The 27,313-nt window shown below is 37.6% G+C and overlaps 1 protein-coding gene and 1 non-coding gene across 3 annotated transcripts in view; one reads left to right on the top strand and one right to left on the bottom strand.

Annotated features, from left to right (window-relative positions):
* The window catches only part of BMP2K (BMP2 inducible kinase), a 205,909-nt gene that overhangs the window by 25,026 nt on the left and 153,570 nt on the right, over positions 1–27,313 (top strand). The gene's annotated exons all lie outside the window — the stretch shown is intronic.
* Positions 14,904–15,094, bottom strand: LOC143668618 (U2 spliceosomal RNA). Its single transcript, XR_013168485.1, has one exon. It is a non-coding gene; the product is annotated as a U2 spliceosomal RNA (small nuclear RNA).

Raw genomic sequence — 27,313 nt, 5'->3', positions numbered from 1 at the left:
TGACTTAAAAGTTAGGAACTGCTGCAGAGTTGGCAGACTTCTTACCTGAGTTGCTGTTTGGAGTTAATTGGGCACAACTCATGGTTTAGATCTGGAGGAATGCCTTGAACAGTTTGGGTGAAATCTTTTTTGCTAAGGTTGTGGCCAGTTGCATTCTTGGTTTCTCAAGTTGGAATCCTGAATGTTTCCACAGAAACATTTTTAAAGAGAGATACTAGGCATTACAGTACTATTATCCTATACTGCAGGGTGACCTGAGAGCTTAATTATCACTTGTAAGATTGTTTCTGTGGGAAAATAATTCTGAATGCCAAAAAGTAGATTTAGAAGTTAAATCACAAGGCATTTACTAAACTGGGGATTTCATACATTTTATGTTGGGAACCTGATCATATGAATGAATTTTTATACTTAAGCATTCATAGAGATTAAAATATGAGTAAGTATGTGATAAAGTGGTGATACCTACCAAAAATGATGTTATGGTATACTATCTTATTCTTTATCTGTAATCATAAGTAGGATTTTATAAATAAGACTGAATTGAAGGATATGTGAATTAAATGTGTGCATGCTTAGTTTGAAAAGATTGGCTTGTATGGTCAGCTCTTATCAATAAAGGCTTCCTAAAACAATGAAATTGTGGGGCCTACATAAATGAAGAGAGACCACTGGATTGTGAGAGGTTATTCCAAACAATTATTTCTTTGTAGATGTTTGTACTTACTTTATTGCCCATAGAGTTCATCACTAAGTGCCATAATGACTTATTTTTGTCTTTCTGCCCCAATGGAAGTGGTTTCATTCCAGTCCTGCAAATTAGAGTTGTAATGAGGGGCCCTGGGACCTAGTTATCTATTGGAGTTCATGAGAAATGTGAATGCCCCTTTAATACTGGTCTGTTTTAGATATCTTAATTTTTAGAAAAGATGTTATAATGTTAGGGAGTCTTATTCCTTGGCACAGATCTTCTCAAACTTGAGTAAGTATATGAATCAGCTGAGTTTGAGTAAAATAGTTTCTGATTTTGTACATCTGAGTGTGGCTTGAGATTCTGCATTTTTAGCCAGCTCTCAGATGAAGTCAATGCTACTTTTACCACTGACCAAATTCTCCTTTAGCCTGTCTCCCAAAAGGAATAAAAAAATATCCCCCCAAAATCAGAGTGGTTCATTATGAATATCCATCTTTGTTAATGGTTTCAGATGGAGCATTAACAGATAACAAGACTAATGCAAAGGCTCTTAAACTTCATCTAGGGTGCTTGTTGAACAGATTTCTGGACTTTTATCCCAGAGATTTAATTCTAGGTTTAGAGTAAGTACCAGAAAACTTTAGGTTTATTAAGCACTGCAGATAATTCTGCAGTGTTTGGAATTTTGATTAGCATTACATAAAAACTGTATATTAATTTGTTAGGAATTGGCATATTTACAGTGTTGAGTATTCCTTTCCAAGAACATAACATGTCTCTCCATCTTATTCAAATATTTTATGTCTCTCATTGACGTTTTTCTTTAATTATGTTTTGCAATTGTATAAGCCTAGTCCTATGTGTTTTTTTTTTTAATTTTTTTATTAATCAAAAAAAGAAAAGAAATTAACACAACATTTAGAAATCATTCCATTCTACAAATGCACTCAGTAATTCTTAGTATCATCACATAGATGTATGATCATCATTTCTTAGTACATTTGCATCGATTTAGGAAAAGAACTAGCAAAACAGCAGAAAAAAATATAGAATGTTAATATAGAGAAGAGAATTAAAATAATAATACTAATAATATATATATATATATAAAGGAAAAAGAAAAAAAACAAAAACAAAAGATACAAACACACAAACAAACAAAAAACCATATTTCAGGTGCAGCTTCATTCAGTGTTCCAGCATAGTTACATTACACTTAGGTATTATTGTGCTGTCCATTTTTGAGTTTTTGTATCTAGTCCTGTTGCACAGTCTGTATCCCTTCAGCTCCAATTACCCATTATCTTACCCTGTTTCTAACTCCTGCTGGTCTCTGTTACCAATGATATATTCCAAGCTGATTCTCAAATGTCGGTTCACATCAGTGGGACCTTACAGTATTTGTCCTTTAGTTTTGGGCTAGACTCACTCAGCATAATGTTCTCTAGGTCCACCCATGTTATTACATGCTTCATAAGTTTAGTCTGTCTTAAAGCTGCATAATATTCCATCGTAGGTATACGCCACAGTTTGTTTAGCCACTCTTCTGTTGATGAACATTTTGGCTGTTTCCATCTCTTTGCAATTGTAGATAATGCTGCTATAAACACTGGTGTGCAAATGTCCGTCTGTGTCTTTGCCCTTAAGTCCCTTGAGTAGATACCTAGCAGTGGTATTGCTGGGTCGTAATCCATTCTGCCATTCTATGTCTTTTGATTGGGAAATTCAGTCCATTAACTTTTAGTATTATTACTGTTTGGATAATATTTTCCTCTACCATTTTGGCTTTTGTATTATATATATCATATCTGATTTTCCTTCTTTCTACACTTTACTCCATACCTCTCTCTTCTGTCTTTTCGTATCTGACTCTAGTGCTCCCTTTAGTATTTCTTGCAGAGCTGGTCTCTTGGTCACAAATTCTTTCAGTGACTTTTTGTCTATAAATGTTTTAATTTCTCCTTCATTTTTGAAGGACAATTTTGCTGGATATAGGAGTCTTGGTTGGCAGTTTTTCTCTTTTAGTAATTTAAATATATCATCCCACTGTCTTCTAGCTTCCATGGTTTCTGCTGAGAAATCTACACATAGTCTTATTGGGTTTCCCTTGTATGTGACAGATTGTTTTTCTCTTGCTGCTTTCAAGATCCTCTCTTTCTCTTTGACCTCTGACATTCTAACTAGTAAGTGTCTTGGAGAACGCCTATTTGGGTCTATTCTCTTTGGGGTGCGCTGCACTTCTTGGATCTGTAAATTTAGGTCTTTCATAAGAGTTGGGAAATTTTCAGTGATAATTTCTTCCATTAGTTTTTCTCCTCCTTTTCCCTTGTCTTCTCCTTCTGGGACACCCACAACACGTATATTTGTGCGCTTCATATTGTCATTCAGTTCCCTGATTCCCTGCTCAAGTTTTTCCATTCTTTTCCCTATAGTTTCTGTTTCTTTTTGGAATTCAGATGTTCCATCCTCCAGTTCACTAATTGTAGCTTCTGTCTCTTTAGATCTACCATTGTAGGTATCCATTGTTTTTTCCATTTTTTCTTCTTTGTCCTTCACTCCCATAAGTTCTGTGATTGTTTTTTCAGATTTTCTATTTCTTCTTTTTGTTCAGCCCATGTCTTCTTCACGTCCTCCCTCAATTTATTGATTTGGTTTTTGAAGAATTTTTCCATTTCTGTTCGTATATTCAGCATTAGTTGTCTCAGCTCCTGTATCTCATTTGAACTATTGGTTTGTTCCTTTGACTGGGCCATATCTTCAATTTTCCGAGCGTCATCCATTATTTTCTGCTGGTGTCTGGGCATTTGATCAGATTTCCCTGGGTGTGGGACCCAGCTGGTTGAAAGCTTTTTCTGTGAAATCTCTGGGCTCTGTTTTTCTTTTCCTGCCCAGTAGGTGGCGCTCGTGGCGCTGGTCTGTCTGCACGGGAGCCGGCCCGGGAAACCGCGCGTGGAGGTGGGGGTCGCTGGCCGCCGCGGCTTGGGAGAATGCCGGTCCTAATTGCCCAGCTGGCCCGAAACGCCAAGCATGACGGGAGGGCCCCGCTATCCAACGTTCCCAGTCAGACCGGGCAGCCACGTGCGTGGAGGGGACCCCAGTCGCCAGCCACCCCGGCCGGCGCCCCTCGGGTATCTCACCGCAGCAGATTCTCCCTGCCCGTTCAGCTGTTCCAGAATGGGGTACGCTGTCTTTTTGGTCTCTGTCGTGACTCCGGGAGCTGTTTCGTATTGTTTCTGTTTCTTTAGTTGCTTTTCTGGAGGAGGAACTAAGACCCGCGCGTCTTACTAAGCCGCCATCTTCTCCGGAAGTCCTCTGTGTTTTATATATTACAATGGAATTGACCTTTTCAGCAGCACACCAAAAAATTTTGTTTTGATGATCATGATTTTGGAAGATAATTTGCCTTAAATTAGGAATATATTCTAAATTCCTTATCATGTGTGCCTGAGGAATCAAAGCAAAAGGTACTGAATCTCTCTAGGAGGATCTTACAGTCTAATGTGTTTTTAATGAACTAGTTTTCCTAAAATACAACAGAGTCTGGTTCAGTAGGAAAAAAAATGTTCAATTCATAAATGAGAGAATTAGAAGAAATCTTGAAGATTTTGGTTGAAAGAAACAAAGGGAAAAGGGGACACAGTACCTGATGGGTGCTGACAGAAACTTGATTGAAGTGTTCAAAAATCTTTCTTACTTTTATTGCTTGGGTCCTTTAAGGTTGAAGGAGATGACTGTTAAGTGATTTGTAGGTTATGGGAATCATCTTAGAAATATTTTTAGCATATATAGAGCCTTGCCACAGGAGAAAATAAGTGGTTTTATTTCTTTTTCTACCTTCACCATTTCTAGAATTTTTTTCATTAGAAATCATGTCTCCTACAGGGAGAAATTCAACTTCCCCAAGTTGAATTCTTGATATTCTCACAAGCAGTGTGGACAACCAAAGCTATAGGCTGAGCCCCCAGTCTTGGGGTTTGTTCATATGAAACTTAACCCCACAAAGGATAGGTCAAGTCTACTTAAAATCTAGGCCTAAGAGTCACCCCCAAGAGAGCCTCTTTTGTTGCTCAGATGTGGCCTCTCTCTCCAGCCAACACGATGGGCAGTCTTACCACCCTCCCTCTCTCTGCGTGGGACATGACTCCCAGGATTGTGGACCTTCCTGGCAGTGTGAGACAGAGATCCTGGAATGAGCTGAGACTCAGCATCAAGGGATTGAGAAAAACCCTAGAATGAGCTGTGAATTAACATCAAGGGATTGAGAGAACCTTCTCGACCAAAAGGGAGAAGAGTGAAATGAGACAAAGTGTCACTGGCTGAGAGATTCCAAACAGAGTTGAGAGGTTATCCTGGAGGTTATTCTTACGCATTAAGTAGATATCACCTTGTTCAAGATGTAGTGGAGAGGCTGGAGGGAACTGCCTGAAAGTGTAGAGCTGTGTTCCAGTAGCCAGGTTTCTTGATGATGATTGAACAATGATATATCTTTCACAATGTGATTCTATGATTGTGAAAACCTTGTGTCTGATGCTCCTTTTATCTACCATGTCAACAGATGAGTAGAACATATGGAATAAAAATAAATAATAGGGGGAACAAATGTTAAAGTAAATTTAGTTTGAAATGCTAGTGATCAATGAAAGCGAGGGGTAAGGGGTATGGTATGTATAATCTTTTTTTTCTGTTATCGTTTTATTTCTTTTTCTGTTGTCTTTTTATTTATTTTTCTAAATCGATGCAAATGTTCTAAGAAATGATGAATATGCAACTATGTGGTGATACTGAGAATTGCTGATTGTATATGTAGAATGGAATGATATGTTAATATTTTTGTTTGTTAATTTTTGTTAATTAATAAATAAATCATGTCTCCTTAGAAAAACTGTAGTTAATGTTTTTCACAGCTGTGACTGTTTCTTACTAGAAGTTCTGAGCAGTTCATTTCAGGTGGACAGTATTCTTTAAGGAAGTTGCAGTGAGTATGTGGAATTCTCTGTCTGGCTCAGTATGTTCACTGTATTCATCAATAACCAAAAGTAGACTTAACTACTATTATGCTCTTCTAGTAAAATATATTCTAATATAAACTCAGATGTCTTAAAAGCTAAATGAAAACTAATTTAATTCTGGGCATCAGCGTTTTTAAGGTAAAGTTTGGTCAGCTGAAAGCAGACTCCTTCATTTACCCAGTGGGTCGCCGAGTATGTTGGAAATCACTGAGTTGAATAATACTCGATGTTTTTTCATTAGTAGGATAATTGCAGATTTAGTCACTGAAATATTAAGCTAAAGGAATGGTGGAAGTTGATGAGACGGATATGCTCTTTTCCACCTGACAGGCATAATAAATCAAGAAATACACCTGAGCTGTCTTCCAAGCGAAGGAATAACACAAACTACTTTTTCACTGTGAAAGTCTTGTTTGTGTTTAGTAACATCAAGATAAACTTACTTGAAACATTGTAGAATGTGTTTTTCTTTAGATTTACACAGAATGTTTAAATATGTATCTGTTTTCTGAACCAGGATTTTGGAATCAGGCCTTGAAGTAATAGATACTGGCTCCAGGCTGATACTTTGGCTCTATGCTGTTATTTTTTTCAGTAGTCTTCTCTTCTTCCTGCAGTAATTACAGAAGGCCCTGTGTTTACCTTGCACAGTTGAGATTATATAAAGTTATACAAAGTGTGTGCATAAGCATCAGTATGTTAGAACTACTATAGTGATAAACAGTAGTGCCAGAAGGAGTTAACATATCCAGTAGACCTCATATCTTCAGTGATGTTTTTAAAAATGTTGATCTTATTCCTTAAGCAACTTAAATTGATTGGAACATGTGTAATTATTATGTTTCCTAACCACAGACATATTCAGAAATGCAATTTTTGGTGATTTTTGTTTGCTAACCATAGTTGATCTTGTATTTCTACTTGAATAAACTTGATAGTAAGGCATCCAGAGAGAGATACCTTGGTAAGAAAGGACCGATGAAATTCGTAGTTTCTCTGTCAGCTGGGAAGGTACATGATGATGCCTGCTAGCTTTCTCTCTCAGGTCCTTTCTTTTAAAATGTCTTCCCTGGGGGCATTTTCCTTCTTCATCTCCAAGAGTCTCTGGCTGCTTGGGCTTTTGTGCTTCTTACGGCTCTCAAGTTTTTTTCCAAAAATATTTCCTCTTTTAAAGGATTCCAGTACACTAATCAAGACCCACCTGGAATGGGTGGAGCCACAATTCCATGGAAGCCATCTAATCAAAAATTAATATCCGCGATTGGGCGAGCCACATCTCTGTAGAGATAATCTAATCAGGTTTTCAACCTTCAGTGCTGAATAGGGATAAAAAGAAATGGCTGCCTCCACAAGATGGATCAGGATTAAAAACATGGCTTTTCTAGGGTACATAATCATTTCAAACTGGTACACTCATCCTTTCCAAGTGCATGGGTGAGTTCATTCTCCTGGCCCAAGGTTTCTTGGTTTCAGACCTTAACTTCCATGGTCTTGCCTTTAAAGTCATTTTTCCTTCGGTCTGTCCCTTTTTTGTCCCTTTTATTCAGACTGCAGTGGTTTCATTTATACAGATCCCACAACATACCTGTTGGTTTTGTATGTAGTGTGTAGGGATCATAACCATCAGACAATAGGACTTTCCACAAATACTTTCTGGATAACTCCATTTCCAATCCTGGCTTTTTCTGAAATGACTCATTGCATGCTTCACAACTTCTTTCTTGCTTCTAACTGCTCAATATTCCATTATATGTATACACCAGTTTACCCTTTTGGTCATCAGTTGATGTGCCCTTTGGCCACCTCCATCCATTGCAAATTGTGAATGCTGCCTCCATAAACACCAGTGTGCAAAATGTTGATTTATGTCCCTGCTTTCAGTTCTTCCAAGTATATATCTAATAACAGAGTTGCAGAATAATGTAACAACCATATACTTAGGCTCCTATGGAACCACCATACTGCTCTCCAGATGGACTGCAGAATTCTATTTCCCTGTCAACAGTGAATATGTGTATTCCTTTCTCCATGTTTTCTCCAGCACTTGTAACTTTCTGTTAATTTATTTATTGTCATCTTTTTTTTTATTGTGAAATATGACATATATACAAAAAGGCAATACATTTCCAAGTACATTTTAACAAGTAGTTACAGAATAGATTTCAAAGTTTGGTATGGATTATAGTTCCATGACTTTTCATTTTTTCTTCTAGCTGCTCCAAGACACTGGAGACCAAAAGAAATCAATATAATGATTCAGCAGTCATTCTCATTTGTTAAATCCTATCTTCTCTGTTATTTTCCTCCTCTTTAAATGCAATATATACATAAAAGCAATAAATTTCAAAGTACATCAAAAAAATTAGTTGTAGAACAGGTTTCAGAATTTGGTATGGTTACAATTCCATACTTTTACATTTTTATTTCTAGCTGCTCTAAGGTACTGGAGACTAAAAGAAATATCAGTTTAATGATTCAGCCTGCGTACTCATTTGTTAAACCTGATCTTCTTTGTATAACTCCACCATCACCTTTGATCTTTCTCGCACTCTTTAGGTTTTTTTTTTTGGCTATGCCTATTCTAACTTTTTCATATTAGAAGGGGCTGTCAGTACTATGGGATAGGGGCATGGAACTAGTTGATGTTCTGGAAGGGCTGGCCTTGGCATTTCAGGGCTCATTTGGCCCAGGGACCCATCTGGAGGTTGTAGGTTTTGGAGAGTTACCCTAGTGCGTAGAACCTTTGTAGAATCTTATATAATGCCCTAAGTATTCTTTAGGATTGGCAGGAATATTTTTGGTTGGGGTTTGGCAAGTTATGATAGGTAGCAATCTCTAACTGAAGCTTGTGTAAGAGTGGCTTTCAGAGTAGCCTCTGGACTCTATTTGAACTCTCTCAGCCACTGATACCTTATTTGTTACACTTCTTTTCCCTCTTTTGGTCAGGATGACATGTTGATACCATGGTGCCGGGGCCAGGCTCATCCCTGTGAGACATCTTCGGTGCCACCAGGGAGACTTTCATCTCTGGATGTCATGTCCCATGTAGGGGTGAGGACAATGGTTTCATTTGCAGAGTTGGTTTAGAGAAAGAAAGACCACATCTGAACAACAAGAGGTCTTCTGGAGGTGACTCTTAGGCATATCTGTTGGTAGGCTAAGCTTCTCTGCTACATCCATAAGCTTCACAAGAGCAAGCCTTGAGATCAAGGGCTTGGCCTATTGGTTTGTGTGTCTTTAATGTTTGACACAGTATCTGGGATTTCCCCAGTGGTAAAGTTTAATAGGTCTTTATTTTCCTTCCATCTCTCAAGGGACTTTGCCTATAGTTTTGATTATATGCTTACTGTACTCTGGGATGTATCCAGAAATTACACTAAACCATATCGGATTAAAGGCTCTCATTCTTATTCTGGGCTCCCTGTGTTTCGATTGTTTAAATGAGCTATCAGGTTGAGTTAGATTATGTGCTACAGAAAATTTAGGTTCTGGACAAAATACATGTTTTTCTTCTCTTGGTCTCAAAGAGCAGGTGAGGTTCTGAAATATAGATTATGTCTTCCTTACCCTTGCTGAAGTACCTCAATCCCAGCCTGATTGGCTTCATTCTTATCTCTAAGTACCAAGTTGTACATATATGAAACAACCTCTCAAAATCCAGAAATAAACACCATTCCAAGCTAAGTGACTGTTACAAGAGCTAGGCCCCAGTTTTCGTATAAGTATTTTCTAAATGAGATTATATAATATTTGCTCTTTTGTTTCAGGCTTATTTTGCCTCACCAAATGTCCCACAGGTTCATCAGCATTATTACATGCCTTGCAATTTCGTTCCTTTCGTAGCAGCACAGTGTTCAGTCATATGTATACACCATTGTTCGCCAGTCTGCTTCTTAGTGCATCTTTCAGCCACCTTCATCTACTGGGCTTCATGAATAATGTCCAAACTCAACAATCCATCAACACTCTCAATTTTAGATAATTTCATTGTTCCCAAGAGAACAATGTCCAAACTCAACAATCCATCAACACTCTCAATTTTAGACAATTTCATTGTTCCCAAGAGAAAGATAACCAATAAACACACTCTCACCAAATAGAAAATCCAAACCTCCCCCTAACTCTTGTCCCTCTCCCCATTATGTACCCCTGGTATTGCTGTGGTACTGTTAATGTTTTCCTGTTAAACATAGCCTATAGCATTTTTCCCCATACCTTGAAATACACTCATTGTACAAGATTCATAGTTTTGGAGTACTTCATGCAAAATCTTATTTATACTTGTGTTAATCAGAGGGACAGATAAGTCTATACAACCCTTTTCAATCATGTTCACCTTCAGTATGGCAGTATTACTTATAGACCCACTAGTGAACCACATACACTTCTCCCTATTCCCTTACAATTAAGTTCAACCTAATTAGCAAAGTGTTCACCTATCTTAAGCCTCTGTGTATCTCTAGGTCCCCTATATTCTGTATTATAAGCCTCTGATTTTACCTTTACTGTGGTCATAAAAGTAGAATCATACACTATCTATCCTTTTGTGTCTGGCTTATTTCACTCAACATTATGTCCTTAAGGCTTATCTGTCTAGTCATATGGTTCAGGACATCATTTCGTCTTAGTGCCACATATGTGAATGCCACATTTTGTTATTCCACCCATTTGTTGATGGGTACTTGGATTGTTTCCATCTTTGGCGATTGTGAATTGTGCTGCTATGGACATCAATGGGGAAGTCTCTGTGTCACTGCTTTCAACTCTTCTGGGTATATACCGAGTAGTAGTATTGCTGGGACATAGGACAACTCGCCATTTAGTTTTCTGAGAAACTGTTAGACTGTCTTCCAAAGCATCTGCACCATTATACCAGCTATGCATAAATGTCCCAATTTCTCCGCATCCTCTCCAACATCTGTGGTTTCCTCTTTGTTAATTAGCAACCATTCTTATAGGTGTGAGGTGGTATCCCATTGTAGTTTTGATCTGCATTCCCCTTATAACTCATGAGAATGAGCATCTCTTCATGTGCTTTTTAGCCATCTGTTTGCTCTTCAGAAAAATATCTATTTCTTTAGCCCACTTTATAATTGGGTCGTTTGTTCTTTTGTTGTTGAATTGTATGATTTCTTTATGTATATAAGATATCAAACCTTTATCCATTGTGTGATTTCCAAATATTTTCTCCTCTTGAGTTGGCTGCCTCTTTATCTTTTTGGCAAAACCTTTTTGAGGCACTAAAGCATTTGACTTTGAGTAGTTCCCATTTATCTATATTTTTCTTTTGTTGATTGTGCTCTGGGTGTAAAGTTTAGGAAGACCTTCTATTACTAGGTCTCTAAGATGTTTCCCTACATTTTATTTTAGGAGCTTTATGGTATTGATTCTTATATTTGGATGTTTTATCCAATTTGAGCTAATTTTTTGTATAGAGTGTAAGGTAAGAGTCCTCTTTCATTTTTTCTGGTTATTGATATTCAATTCTCCCATTCCCACTTATTGAAAAGACTATTTTGTCCCAGTTCAGTGGATTTGAGGGCTTTGCCAAAGATCAGTTTACCATAAATTTGGTGGTCTATTTCTGCACTCTTGATTCAATTCCATTGATCAATACTTCTGTCTTTGTACCAGTACCATGCTTTTTTTTTGGTACGTAGTCCTAAAATCAGACCTGGTCTCCTGCAGTTCCATGCTCTTTTGACCACTGTGGCTTTATAGCAAGTTTTAAAATCAGGGGATGTTAATCATCCTACTTCATTCTTCTTTTTTAGAATGCTTTTAGCTATTTGGGGTTTCCTTCTCTTCCAGATGAATTGGTAACTAGCTTTTCTGAGTCTTCAAAGTAGGGTGTTGGAATTTTGATTGGTACTGCATTGAATCTATAGGTCAATTGGGGTAGAATTGACATCTTAAGTACATTTACCTTTCCTATCCATGAGCATGGAGTATCTTTCCCTTTTTAGATCCTCTTTAATTTCTTTTAGCAGTGTTATTAGTTCTCTGTGTATAAGACTTTACATCCCTAGTTAAGTTCATTCCTGGATACTTGATTCTTTTAGTTGCTATTTTGAATGAAATTTTTTCCTTAGTTAACTCCTAGGTTAGGTCATTGCTTGTGTGTAGAAACAGTACTGATTTTTTTGCACATTAACTTTATAACCTGCCATCTTGCTGAATTTATTTATCTCAAGTAACTTTGTTGTAGATTCCTCAGGATTTTCCAAGTATAGTATATCATCTGCAAACAATGAAATTTTTACTTCTTCCTTTTCAGTTTGGATGCCTGTTATTTCTTTTTCCTACCTGTTTGCTCTAGCTAGTACTTCTAATATAATGTTGACTAATAACGGTGGCAGAGGGCATCCCTATCTCATTCCTGATCTTAGGGGGAAAGCTTTTAGCCTCTCACCATTGAGTGCTTGCTATGTGTTTTTCAAATATGCCTTTTATTATATTGAGGAAGTTACCTTTGATTCCTACCTTTTGAAGTGTTTTTATCAGAAAAGGATGTTGAATTTTGTCGAATGCTTTTTCAGCATCAATTGAGATGATCATGATTTTTCTCTTTCTATTTGTTAATGTGCTGTATTACATTAACTGATTTTCTTGTGTTGAACCATCCTCGCATTCTTGGTATAAACCCCATTTGGTTGTGGTGTATAATTTTTTAATGTGCTGTTGGATTCGATTTGCTAATATTTTGTTGAGAATTTTTACGTCTATGTTCATTAGGAAGATTGGTCTCTTGTTTTCCTTTCTTGTAGTATTTTTACCTGGTTTTGGTATTAAAGTGATGTTAGCTTCATAAAATGAATTAGGTAGTGTTCCTTTTTCCTCAATTTTTGGAAAAGTTTGAGCAGGATTGGTGTTAGTTCTTTCTGAATGTTTGATGAAATTCTCCTGTGAAAACATCTGGCCCTGGGCTTTTCTTTGTAAGAAGATTTTTGATGACTGATTGAATCTCTTTTCTTGTGATTGGTTTGTTGAGGTCTTATATTTCTTCTTGAGTCAGCGTACTTGTTTGTGTGTTTCCAGGAATTCGTCCATTTCATCTAAGTTGTATAGTTTGTTGATGTATAGTTGTTCATAGTATCCTCTTCTGATTTTTTTGTTTTTTTTTTTATTTCTTCAAGGTCTTCGGTAATGAGCCCCCTCTCATTTCTGATTTTTTTTTTATTGAATCCTTTGTCTTTTTTTTCTTTGTCAGCCTTGCTAGTGGCCCATAGTTTTTATTGATTTTCTCAAAGAACTAACTTTTTGTTTTATTGATTTCTTTCTGTTATTCTTTTGTTCTCTCATTCATTTAATTCTGCTTTAATCCTTATTATTTTTCTTCTTCTATTTGCTTTGTACTTAGTTTGCTATTCTTTCTCAAGTTCCTCCAGGTGAGCCGTTAAGTCCTTGATTTTTGCTCTTGCTCTTTCTTCTTTTTTATATAGGCATTTAGGGCAATAAATTTCCCTCTCAGCACAGCCTTTGCCATATCCCATAAGTTCTGGTATGTTGTGTTCTCATTTTCATTCATCTCCAGATAGCTACTGATTTCTCTAGCAATTTCTTATTTGACCCACTCATTGTTAAGTGTGTGTTATTTAATCTTAATATATTTGTGAAAGTTCTCATGCTTTGGTAATTATTGATTTCCAGCTTCATCCCATTGTGATCAAAGAAAGTGCTTTGAAGAAATTCATTGTTTTTTATTTTATAAAGACCTGTTTTGTGCCTTAGCATATGATCTATCCTGGAGAACGTTCCATGGGTACTAGAGAAGAATGTATATCCTGCTGTGTTGGGGTGTAATGAAGAATGTATTTCCTGGTGTTTTGGGGTCTGTCTGGTTGTTCTATCTATAGAGATGAGTAGCATATTGAAGTGTCGTATTACTGTTGTTGAAACATCTGTTGCTCCCTTGAGTTTTGCCAATGTCTCATGTACTTTGGAGCTCCTTGATTGGGAGTATAGACATTTATGATTGTTATTTCCTCTTGGTTAAGTGTCCCTTTTACTAATATATAGTGTTCTTCTTTGTCTCTAACAATGTCTTTATATTTAAAGTCTATTTTGCTTGTTAATAGCATAGCTACTACTCATTTCTTTTGGTTATAACTTGCGTAAAACTTCTTTTTCCATCCTTTCACTTTCCATCTATTTGTGTCCTTGTGTCTAAGATGAGTCTCTTGTAAGTAGCATATAGCTGGATTATATTTGTTAATCCATTCTGCCAATCTGTGTCTTTTAATTTCTACATTTAGTCTGTTAGCATTCACAGTTATTACTCTAAAGGGATTTCTTGAATCTATTTGCTTACCCTTTGGATTTTATTTGTCAGATCTATATATTCTTTCCCACTTTCTCTTTTAATCCTTTACATTACCCTTACTGGTATTTTTCAACTGTGTGTCCTCCTCCAGACCTCATTCTTCTGTTTTTTTTTTTTTTTTTTTTTTCCAGCTAACAGAACTCCCTTTAGTATTTCTTGTAGAGCCGGTCTCTTGTTAACATCTTCTCTCAGCCTTTGTTTGTCTATGAAAATTTTAATCTCTTATTCAGTTGTGAAGGACAATTTGGCTGGATATAGAATTCTTGTCTAGAAATCTTTTTTTTTCAGATCTTAAATATATCATACCATTGCCTTCTTGCCTCCAGTGTGCCATTTAAGTAGTCTGAACTCAGTCTTATATGGTTTCACTGTACTTTGTAGATTGTTTTTCTCTTGCTGCTTTCAGGATTTTCTGCTTTTCTTCAACCCTTGGCAGACTTATTAGTATGTGTCTTGGGTTAGGCCTATTTGGATATATTCTATTTGGAGTTTGTTGGGCTTCTTTGGTTTGCATATTTATGTTGTTTATAAAGGTTTCCCCCCATTATATCCTCCACTAATCTTCTTAGCCCTTTTTTTCTGGACACCTATGATTCTTATATTTGTGCGCTTTACATTTGTTCATTATTTTCCTGAGTTCCAATTCAAATTTTTCCATCTTTTTTGTCATTTACTCTTTTGTGTGTTCAAAACTAGTTGTCCTGTCCTCTGGTTTGCTTATTCTTTCTTCTGCCTCTTCAAATATGCTGTTGTGTGTCTCTACTATATTTTTGATTTGGTCTACAGTGTCTTTAACATCTGTGATATCTTCTATCTTTCTGTTTATTCTTTCACATTCCTCTGTATGTTCTTCTAGTAGCTTCTTTTTTTTTTTTTTTTTTGGTGCACCGTTCCTGGAAGTACTGCAATACCAGGTCGATGCGTGGAGTGGACGGAGCAAGCTCCCACTCCATCTCCCTGCTCCAAAAATCCATTTAATATATTGTCCTCGGATAGAGGACGTATCAGATATTAAACTGATAAGAACAGATACTACACTTGATCTTAGCTAAAAGGCCGAGAAGCGATTCTAGTAGCTTCTTGATCACCTTTATGTCATTAGGCATCCCAGTGATTTTGTTTAGTAGAGTTATACAAACATCTTTGATCATTAGTTCCAGAGTCTGTGTCTCCTCTGGTGTTTTAATTTGGTCATTTGACTGGTCTATATCTGTCTGTATCTTCGTATGGCTAGTGAGCTTCTGTTGTTTTCATGACATATGAATGTGTTAATAGTGTTTCTTTGGAAGTTGATTTCCTTCAGTAATCTAAAGCTTTGTATTTGAAGGACAGGTGTGGAGCAGGATGTGGGGTATAGGGATGGGCACAACAGTGTGGTGACGGTTGCTGTTCAGGTATATGTATGGGTCCGGGGTGCTGTGCCGGTACTTGTGAACATGGGGTGTGGATTATGGGATTGTTGAGGTGCAGTACGGGGGCTGTGGGGTGAAGGTACAGCTCAGACAGGCCTTGGCGCACAGGAACAGGATACACAGTGGGGTACACAGAGGTAGGGTGTGGTGGGAGGTGAGTGGGGGGAGTTGAGTGAATGTTCTCAGGCTGGTACGTGGGTGGGTGCGTGGAGCATGTGAATCATGAGTGTCAGGGTATGGGGTACAGGGCACAGAAGTTGGGGCACAGGGAGGGCATGGGTGTGTCCTTGTGCAGAATGAGGGGTCCAGGGGGACTGGGATGCTGATGTGCAAGTGTGTAGGGGCGGGGCACAGGTCACAAAGGTTATGACATGTGTGTCAGGGATGAGTGGTGACAGGTGTGCAGGGCCCTGGCATGGGTGTGCAGATGTGGGGTGGGTGGTGTAGGGATGTACATTTTGCAGGGCAGAGGCTTTGTGGCACAGATGCACATGAGAGCACTTGCCAATTGTGGGAGTAGGGCATTTGTGCCATGATGTGGGGCATGGGTGTTCATGTGTGTGGGGAGGGGTGTGGAGTGCAGGGGTCAAGAGGTCAATGCATGGATATGTCGGTGCCTGGTAGGGAGGATGTGGTTATACCTGTGCATGGGTCTGGGGGGCAGGGCCCTGGCATGCGTGGGTCTGAAGGAGTGGAACCCTGATGTGTGCGTGCGTAGAGCTCACAGGCAGCAGGGTGGAATTGAGCCTTTGTGGACTGTAGCAGAGTGTGGTCCGGAAGCGCAGGTCAGTGCTTTCCCAGAGCTGAGGGCACATGGCATTAGTGGTTGCATGCATGTGCATGTGTCTGGGGGACTTGATGTTGATGTGCATGTGCACATAGCTCAAGTGTGGGGTGGGGCGGGGCTGTGCCACTTTATGGGATGGGTGCAGGCATGGCCCTGTATGAAGGTGATCATCTACATCCTGGATGCGCAGGTGACTTCCTGCAGGGTTCAGGAAGGGGTCGAGGGGCTGGACACAGGTACACGGGTCTCGGGAGGGGCAGGGTGAGATTGTGCACTTGCGTTAGAGAGGTGGGACAGGCCGAAAGTAGGGTTTGCGTGCATCTGCAGAGTGGTAGTGTGACAGGCATGCATGGGGGGGGTGTTTGGGGTGGTTGTGTTTGGAGCATGGTGGGGGTGATGGGGTTCAGATATGGGGGGAGTCACGGGTCACGGAGTGGGGGAGGGCATGCTTGAGGGTAGTGCGTTCAAGCAATGTGGCTTTGCTTACTTCCTTGTCCCCATCTCCCATCTGTGCACTCCTGAGAGCTCTGGGTCTCCATTTGGAAAGGAGTACATTAGGCTGTTTGCAGTAACTGGACTGTCTCTGGTTCTCTGTCTCAATTCTTCGGCTTTTTTAACTAGGGTCTCCCAATGTAGTGTAGAAGACCCTCCCAGGTCACTTACATCCTCAAATTGCTGTTCCAGTTGCCTTTCATCCCTTCTCTACCTGTTCCTTGGAGCAGGGGTAGACTTAACTATCCTATTCTGCCATCTTCCCAGAACTTTTGTTCATTTTTTAAACACTTTTATTCACACATCATATAATCTGTCAAAAGTAAGCAATTGGTGGTTCCTAGGATAATTACATAATTATGCATTCATAACCAAATCCATATGAAGATATTTCCATTTCTTCCACAATGAAAGAGGGAGAGGGAAAAAAAAAGAATACAAAATAAAATAAAAAGCAGAAAAACACGACCACCAAGAGTCCCATACCCCCCTCCCTTATATCCTCATCTTATTGATATTAAACTTTGAATATTGCCTTTGTTAAATTTAATGGTAGCATATACTAGTATTACTGTTAACTATAGGTCTTATTTTGCATTGAATGTATTTTTTCCTTATACTATCCCATTTTCAACACTTTACAACGTTGATATTCATTTGTTCTCTCTCATGTAAAAACATTCTTTTATTTGTATACTTAGTCACCATCATTCTCCACTCTAGGTTTTGCAAAGTTATACAGTCCCAGACCTTATTTTCTAGTTTTCCTTCTGGTGTCATACATGTCCCTGGCCTTCTTCTTTCAACCATACTCACATTCAGCTTTCTTCAGTGTACTTACAGTATTGTGCTACCATCAGATAGCACAGAAAGTATTGTGCTATCTATTTCTGGGTCTTTACAATCAACCCTCTTTCTATGGATAACCTGTTTTCTCAACTTTAACTCTTACAGTTCACTCATTATAGTCAGTTCATGTTTATTAGAGAGATCATACTGTATTTGTCCTTTTTTTCTGGCTTCTTTTGCTCAGCATAATGTCCTCAAGGTTAATCCCCGCTATTATATGCATCGATTTTATTCTGGACCGCTAGTGATAGTCTTCATTCCTACAGTCTTCTCCAAACCTTGGTGTGCTGGTTTGAAAGGATGTATGTACCCAAGAAAAGCCATGTTTTATCCTTATCCCATTTTATAAAGGCAGCCGTTTCTTCTAATCTCTAATCAGTACTGTATTTTTCAGACTGTATTTAGATCATCCCCCTGGACATGTGACTCAATCAAGAGCTGGATTAGGTGGAGATGTGTCTCCACCCATTCGGGTAGGTCTTGATTAGTTTACTGGAATCCTGTAAAAGAGAATGACAAGCGAGAGAAAGCCAGGAGATTCTGAGAGAGCAGAACGACATAGCCATGAGAAGCAGAGTCCACAAGCCTCTGGAAATGAAGAAGAAAAGTGCCTCCTGGGGAGCTTCATGAAAGGAAGCCAGGACAGAAAGCTTGCAGATGACGCCATGTTCGCCACATGCCTTTCCAGATGAGAGAGAAACCCTGACCCTATTCACCATGTGCCTTCTCACTTGAGAGAGAGAGACCCTGAACTTCATTGGCATTCTTGAACCAAGGTATCTTTTCCTGGATGCCTTAGATTGACATTTGTATAGACTTGTCTTAATTGGGACATTTTCTTGGCCTTAGAACTGTAAACTAGCAACTTATTAAATTCCCCTTTTAAAAGCCATTCCATTTCTGGTATATTGCATTCTGGTAGCTAGCAGACTAGAACATTCGGTCTCCTGTTTTTAGCTATCTCCCTATAGTGTTCCCTTTATTTCCTGTAGAGCCAGTCTCTTGTTCACAAACTCTTTTGATGTCTTGTTGTCTGAAGATACTTTAAACTTACCCTAATTAATTTGGGGGGGTGGGTGCATGGTCCAGGAGTTGAACACACATCTCCTACATGAAAGGTGAGCATTCTACCACTGAACCACCCATGCACCCTTCCCCTCATTTTTGAAGGTCGGATTTGCCAGATATAGAACTGATATAGATTGGCAGTTTTTCCTCTTTAAATATCTTAAATATGCAGTATCGCTACCTTTTTGCTTCCATGATTTTTACTGAGAAATACACACAATTTTAACGAGCATCTCTTGTTTGGGATAGATTGCTTTCTCTTGCTGCTTTCAAAATTATCTTTGTCTTTGACATTTTACAGTGTGATGAGTAAGTGTCTTTGGATAGATCTATTCATATCTATTCTGTTTGAGGTATGCTGTGCTTCTTGGATTTACAATTTTATGTCTTTCATAAGAGATGGAAAATTTCTAGTGATCATTTCCTCCATTATTCTTTCTGCCCCCTTTCCCTTCTCTTTTCCTTCTGGGACACCCATAACACATATATTCATGCATTTCATGTCATTCCATTGCCTGAGGCCCAGCTGATATGGTTTCCATGCTTAACCCTTTCTGGTTTTTTTGTGTATAAGATTTCAAATGTCCTGTCCTCTAGTTCACTTATCCTTTCTTCTGCCTCTTTAAATTTGCTGTTGTAAGTTTCCATTGTGTTTTTCGTCTCTGCTGTTTACCTTTCGTTCCCATAAGTTCTGCCATTTGTTTTTACAAGCTTTGTATTTTCCTTCCTTCTACTTGCTCTGGTTTTAGTTTGCTCTTCTTTTTCTAGTTCTTCCAGTCTTAAGGTTAAGATCCAGTATTTGAAGTCTTTCTTCTCTTTGATATAAGCAGTTAGAGCTAGTATTTACCTCTCAGCATTACCTTCACTGCATCCCATAAATTTTGGTATGTTGTGTTTTCATTTTCATTTGTTAAGATAAATTTCTGATTTTGTTTCTGATGTTCTTTTTAACTCATTGGTTATTTAAGTGTATGTTGTTTAATTTCTACATATTTGTGAATTTTCCAACTCGATGTCTGATATTGATTTCTAGCTTCATTCTTCTTGTGTTTGTAGAAGATGCATTGTATGATTTCAATATTATTTAATTTATTGAGACTGGTTTTGTGACCCAACATATGGTCTGTCTTGGAGAGTGTTCCATGTGTACTCAAGAAGAATGTGTATTCAGTTTTTGTTGGATGTATCTCTCTTAGGTCTAGTTGTTTTATTATGTTATTCCAGTCCTTTACTTCCATACTGATTCTTTGACTTGAAGTTGTATCCAACTTGAGCGTGGTGTTTTAAAATCTCCCTACTATTAATGTAGAATTGTCAATTTCTCTTTTCAAATTTATTAGTATTTTCATCACATATTTTGTCTGGTTAATCTAACTTCTGGCTTCCTAGTTTCTATTTACTATTTTTCATTGTTTTTATCTATTGATAGTTGTTTTCTTTGATGTGGGCCATAATTTCCTGGGTTTTTTTTTTTTTTGCCTGTCTCATAATATTTTTGTTGGAAAGTGGGCATTTTGAATAATATAATGTCACAGCTCTGGAAATCAGATTACCCTACTCTCCAGGATTTGTTTTTGTTGCTATTTGTTTGTTTAGTGAGTTTCCTGGACTAATTCTGTAAAGTCTGAATTCTTTTTTGTGTTACCTCTGAAATGTCTGCTTATTTAGGTTAATGATTCCCTAATGATGGGACAGATATTTCTGTAAAATCCTGGAATGTTATCTCCTGCTTTTGATGAGGGAGTTCTGTGTTTTTGTTGGGGTTTTAATTGAACGTTCTGGCAGGCAGTTTACAAGTCTGCGTTAGCCTTTACTTATTGTGCAGAGCCTGAAATATAGCTGGAGATGAGAGATTAGGGCCTTCTCAGATCTTTCCTGAGCATGTACACAGCCCTGCGCATGTGCATAGCCTTCTAGATTTCCAGGTCTATGTCAGAGTTTTTCAGAGTCCCCTGTAGATGTCTCATTCCCCAATTTTTACTTGTAGGCTTTTGGTCTACCTCTTGTAGCTCCAGCTAGTATTGCTGCTAAAGCAGCTGTAGTGATAAATAGTTGCTGTTGATTGTTTTCAATAAATGCTCTGGAGCTCAGGAAATTCACACAGTGTGATCTCTGCTGGAAGAACGGAGCTTTTCTAGAGAGCTTTAGATATATCTAACAGTGACAGTTCTTTGGGCGTTGGGCTTTTTGAAAAGCTCCCAACCCATTTTATCTCTTCCAGTGGCTTCCAGGCTGGTAGTTTCACAGCCACTGTGGTTGTGAGCTATGTTGCGGAGCAGGGGAAAGGAGGATGGAAATAGGGCAAGTTACAATACCTCCGAACTTGCTATTCTTGCTATTTTTACTTTTATTTAAAAAAAATCCAGCCATTGTTCTTGACTTAAAGTGCCCTGAAAAGCCTTTGGTTAATTTCAGAAGTTCTGGTCAAGTTCATTTTAACCATTGACTAATGTTCTCTGGTCTTTTATGAAGAAGAAGATTTTTGTTGTTTGTTTTTTTTTTTGTCCACCATTCGAGAAGTGCTCCAATATTTCTGTATCTGTTTTCTCCATATTTTACCTGAACTCCTTGAAAACTCCTATACATTCTAAGATTCAGGTTGCATAATACTTACTCAGTGATACTTTTCCTGCTCTCCCTCCATATTCTACAGTTTCCTTTTGTTTCTGCTCTGCTTTGAGCATCTCTCTTTTTCTTTATTTTGGCATTGGTAGGCTCTGGGGATCAAACCCAGGTCTCTGGCATGGCAGGCGAGAATTCTGCCACTGAGCCACCATTGCACCGCCCTGAGCATACCTCTATTATTGCATGTACTGTTGTTTTTCATTTGTCTATCCATATCTCCTGGTAGACTGTGAGGGACTTAAGGATACTTTTTATTTCTGGTTCCTAACAGCTGAGATTAACCTCTGTAGATTATCTGTGGTAATTAACATTATGTGAATGAGGAAACAGAGACCTAGAGAGAGTAAGACAGTAAGCACTTAACTGATGACTTACAGGTAGTTATTGACAGATATGTGTCTAAAACACATTTCTACCAATTGTGCAGTATATAATTTTTAACCACATAATTTTATATATAATGGTAAACCTATGGTTATGTTTATTACTGGATATTTGTAAGTGAAAACAAATGTGTCTCATTAGAATTTGAGGTATATACATATGCAAATAAGATCAAGAGATTGCAGATACAAGCCTAATTTAAACATAATAGTAACTTCTCCCTTTTTTCCTGAATTTTATAAATAATAAAATTGTTATGTTTGTGTGTATGAGGTAATGAAGTTGCCTTTTTAGGTAAATAAATCTACATAGTCTTCTACAAATAAATGAATGTTTTGCTTACCAAGTAATCCCTATCAAGAAGCTCTGTTTTTGTCCATTGATGAAGAGATTGCTTATGACACAAATTAGAAGTCATTTTAGTAATTTCTCTCATGATCAATTTATAATACCTCATAGTCTTTTATTGTTCTTTCATGTACTGGTCTGCCTACACTCCCCTCCTCTTCCCTGTACCTAAAAACTCTGCTGTCCTACCTATCTCTACCTACTTGGCTAGAGATAACTTTTAACTTTTTGAAATTCTGTCTAGTCTCAAGGAATGGGTAATTTCACACACTGAAGTTACTGAAAATAATTTTCTCTGGTCTTTAAGTCAGTTTCAAAAGCAAATTGTGTTGAATTATGGCAACAGTTTAAAAAATCAATGTTAGTAAGTTTGGGGACAATACTCTCTGAACATATAATACTTACATATGCAAATCTGTCCTCTCTTTTAATTAGTTTCATATGAATTAGATCCAAAATTGGTGTTAAAACATTATGGAGAGCTGCGTATATTGAATCAGCCTGCTTCAGCTTAATCTTACCAAATACCCAAATACAGGACTGTAATAATGCCAGATCCTTGATTTATTTTTTTTCTTTTATGCTTCTGCCTGGAAACATTTTATATACGTAATTCTCAGTTGATGAAATGTCATATTTGTATTCCTGTGGAAATAATTCCACAAGTGTTGGCTAGCTTCCAAGGCCAATTCAATACCTAATGTACTTGATGCCTGCTTTGGATTCTCTTGGCTGCCAGTTGTAGAATCCACCTCCAATTATTTTACCAAAAAAGGAATTTTATTGGCTGAAAGATGGAGGCTTAGTTTTCTGGACTCAGCTGTGCCTGAAGTTAACCAAGATCATTCTGTGTGTGGCCTATTATATCTTTACAGATACATTAGCATTTTAAGTAAATGTTTTTACTGCCTACACAAAATGGCATCTTGTGGTATATTATTTAGCTAATTATTCTTATGTTGCTGTAAAGATAGGTTTCCAGATCTTGATTAGTGATTTCCCTATAGTAGAATTCTATAAATAGAATCATGAGTCAAAGAATGTGAATAGCTTTAAGACTGTTCATATACAGTGACAAGTAGTATTCTGGTGGAAAGGTTTTACTAATATGCACATCCATCAGGAGTATATTAAAGAGTATTGATTTTAGAATACCTTGCTGTCATATTCTGATATTTTTATGGGAAGATTTTTTTTAAGGATATAGAAACAGAATGACTTCCCTTCCCACAGCTATAAATAATGATAGATGATAAAAACTAAGTTATGAATAAGGGTAATTCCTAAATATGTATCTCTAGCTACAATCTTTAGACTTCAGACTTAGAAATATAATTGCCAGTTTCACATGTCTACTTGGTTGTCCAAAAGACATCTCTAACTTAACATTTCCAAAACTGAGCTCTTGCTATTGTGTCTCAGACCTGTCCTGTGTCTGTTAAGAATTGTGAATGAAGAGCCTGAGATTTTACCATTTGCTTCTATTCCCAAAGCCTCAGTTCCCACAGGATGATGTGAAGAAGGTCAGATAATGCTTGTACATTCATTGCATCGTTACAGAAAGGGAACCCTGAGCCTAGGGAATCAGATTATTTTATAATGGGTAGTAACTCTGCCTGCAAAGGAAGAGACTGTCTTTAAATTCCAAGACTTTTAAATTTGCAGATATATTTGAAAAGAATCCAGAACAAAGGCAGGCAGTATCTCTGCTTGCTAGATGTGCAAAAATGCAAGAGTCCCATGCGAAATTGTCTACCAACAGTCTTCTCTATTTTAATTAATGGTAACTTCATCCTTCCAGTTTCTCGGTTCAAAAATCTTGAAGACTTTTTTTTTATTTATGAAACATTACCACATACAAGCACAAACATTCTTACCATATGATCATTCCATTCTTACTATATAATAAATAACTCACAATATCATCACATAGTTGTATATTCATCATCATGACCATGTCTTAGAATATTTGCATCAATTCAGAAAAAGAAATAAAAAGAAAACAAAAAAATTCGTACGTACCATACCCTTCCCCCTCCCTTTCATTAATCACTAGCATTTCAATCTACTAAATTTATTTTAACATTTGTTCCCCCTATTGTTTATTTTTATTCCGTATGTTTTACTCATATGTTGATAAGGTAGATAAAAGGAGCATCAGACACAAGGTTTTCACAACCACACAGTCACATTGCAAAAGCTCTATCATTATACAATCATCTTTAAAAAACATGGCTACTGGACACAGCTCTACATTTTCAAATCGTTCCCTCCAGCCTCTTATTAAGGCCATTACACCTTAACTACACAGGCGATATCTATTTAATGCGCAAGAATGACCTCCAGGATAACCTTTCGACTCTGTTTGGAACCTCTTAACCATTGACACTTTATTTTGTCTCATTTTGCTTTTCCCCCTTTTGGTAGAGAAGGTTTTCTCAATCCCTTGATGCTGAGTCCCAGCTCATTCTAGGATTTCTGTCCCATGTTTCCAGGAAGGTCTACACCCCTGGAAGTCATGTCCCACACAGAGAGGGGGAAGGCAGTAAGTTTGCTTATCATGTTGGCTAGACAGAGAGGCCACATCTGAGCAACAGAAGTGGTTCTCTTGGGGGTGACTCTTAGGCCTGATTTTTAGTAGGCTTAGCCTATCCTTTGCGGGGTTAAGTTTCTTATGAACAACCCCCCAAGATTGAGGCCTCAGCCTATTGCTTTGGTTGTCCCCACTGCTTGTGAGAATATCAAGAATTCTCCATTTGGGGTAGTTGAGCTTCCCCCCTTTCTCACATTCCCCCCATGGGAACTTTGCAAATACTTTTTTATTCACTGTTCAGATCACTCTGGGATTTTTCGGGGCGTCACTCTGGACAAACCTACAAAATCTCATGCCCTACTCAAGGTTCCAAGTATGGTGTTCAGTTAAGCTGTCCACATAAGTTATATTAGGAAATGTACTAGTCAAAATATAAATTTTGTACCAAATAAACATTTTTTGCTTTAGCCTCACACATTTTAAAGTTTTAAAATATTAATTACCATCTATTTTCAGCACCCTGCAGTATTAACATTCTTTTGTTCTTCCTCATGCAAAAACATTTTTAAATTTGTACATTTGGTCACTATCATTATATACTCTAATCTCAGTCTTTATTGTCTGTCTTTCCTTCTGATTTCATTTGTGCCCCCAGCCCTTCTCCCTCTGTCATTCTCACATTTCAGCTTTATTCAGTGTTCTAACATAATTGTATTCTGGTAGGTAGTATTGTGCTATCTGTTTCTGAACTTTTAAAATCAGTCCTTGCTCTCTGTTTCTGAATTTTTACAATCAGTCCTGTTGCACAACTGTATCTCTTCCTCTCCAATTACCCAATATCTATCCAATTTCTATCTCTTGATGGTCTCTGTTACCAACTGAAATTGACATCTTAACTATATTTGGTCTTCCAATCCATGAGCAGAGTATGCCCCTCCATTTATTTAGGTCTTCTGTGATTTCTTTTGACAATTTCTTGTAGTTTTCTTTGTATAGGTCTTTTGTTAAATTTATTCCTAAATATTTTATTCATTTGGTTACAATTGTAAATGGCATTTTTTTTCTTGATTTCCTCCTCAGATTGTTTATTACTAATGTGTAGAAACACTACAGATTTTTGAGTGTTGATCTTGTAACCTGTCACTTTGCTGTACTCATTTATCAGCTCTAGTGGTTTTGCTGTGGATTTTTCAGGGTTCTTGAAGACATTTTTAACCTGTTTTTCTTTCATGCTTCAAATCTTGCCTGTCAAGAAATTCTGTCAGCTTTACCTTCAAAATATATCTATAATTCTTTAATTTTCTACCATTCCCACTGTCCTGGTCAAAATGATCATCATCTTTTAATAAAATTATTGCAGTAGCCTACTGACTGGGTCTCCTGCTTAAGATCTTGCCAACCTTCATTCTCTTTCCCAGATAGCCAGAGTGGTCATGTTAAAGTGTAAGTCTAGCCCTGTCACTATTCTGCTCTGAACCTTCCAGTGATTCTCACATTATCTGGCTCCCTGTTGACTCTCTGATCTCCTCTCCTATTTTATCACCTTTTGTTCATTTCACTGTATCTTCTCTGGTTCCCCTAACACATCAGCCATGGTCCTGCCTCATGACCCTTGCACTTCCTAATCTTTCTACCTGGAACACACTTTACCCATTGTTTGCATGGCTCATTCCCTCAGACTCTTCCCATCTTTATTCAGTCACCTCAGGACTTCCCTGCTCACTTAGGTTAAAGATTTCACTCTACCACAACCACATTTTTCCAATGCACCATCCATCCCAGCTTTAATTTCTTCTCTTCAGCACTTGTCTCTATCACCTATGTAGTATATATTTTGCTTGCTTGTCTTGTTTCAGCCATTCTAGAAAGTAAACTCACAAGGGCAAGGGCTTTTCTCTGTTTTGTTCCTAGAACCTAGGATAGTACTTGGCATTCAATAAATATTTGTTGAATGAATAAATGAATGAGTGAATGAATAAATAAATGGTGCACTATCAATATAAAAACTATAATAGGAAAGAATAAAAAGCAAAATGGGAACTTGAAATGAGAAGAGAAAAATGTTCTTCCAGGAAAGAAGGTAGGAAAATGTCCATGGGCAGTGGTCAGATGGTATGAATAGCTCTTGTCTCCACCCATCCCTGAGACTTCTGTTCTGTTTTTCTGATTTGAAAGTGATACCTTTGCAAATGATATTCTCTGCATTGTGCATAAACTTTCCTTTTTTACCAGCCTATTCAATTACTATCTATTCTACAGGTTTTTTTTCCCTTTAATTTATTCTTTAATCATTTCCTGTATTTTTGCTCCTTTTAAAACATTATCTTCATGCCCCTCGCCCCTTTCAGGACTTCTTATTTTGCATTGTTTCCTACTCTTACTGCCTTTACCACATTTGGTATTGTTATATTTACATCTAGATCCTGGTACTTTAATTTCACAGTTACTTAATTCTAAGACTTTTATTTTATTTTTTTTCTTCCTGCTATAGGAGCTAAATTAACATTTGTGATGCTTTTTCCAGTTTGGGAAATTGCATGAAGACTCATGCTTGGATTTTTCAGAGCAATGATAAGGAAGAATGCACTCCTTGACATTAAGGGCTATAAACTTTTCTCCTGTTACTTGTTTCTTATTATTGTTTCTCATTTTAACCAAAATTACATATAAGTTAAAAATTAACTTGTTATTTTAACCCTGACCTTGGTATAGAGGTTATGATTTTAAAGATGTTGCTAGCATTCTGTGTACTTTTTTTCTCGTTTCTATAAAAAAAAAAGTGGCAGAAT

Source organism: Tamandua tetradactyla, chromosome 24 (assembly GCF_023851605.1).
Source record: "Tamandua tetradactyla isolate mTamTet1 chromosome 24, mTamTet1.pri, whole genome shotgun sequence".
Taxonomy (NCBI): domain Eukaryota; kingdom Metazoa; phylum Chordata; class Mammalia; order Pilosa; family Myrmecophagidae; genus Tamandua; species Tamandua tetradactyla.
This window is presented reverse-complemented; position numbering and strand designations above follow the sequence as displayed.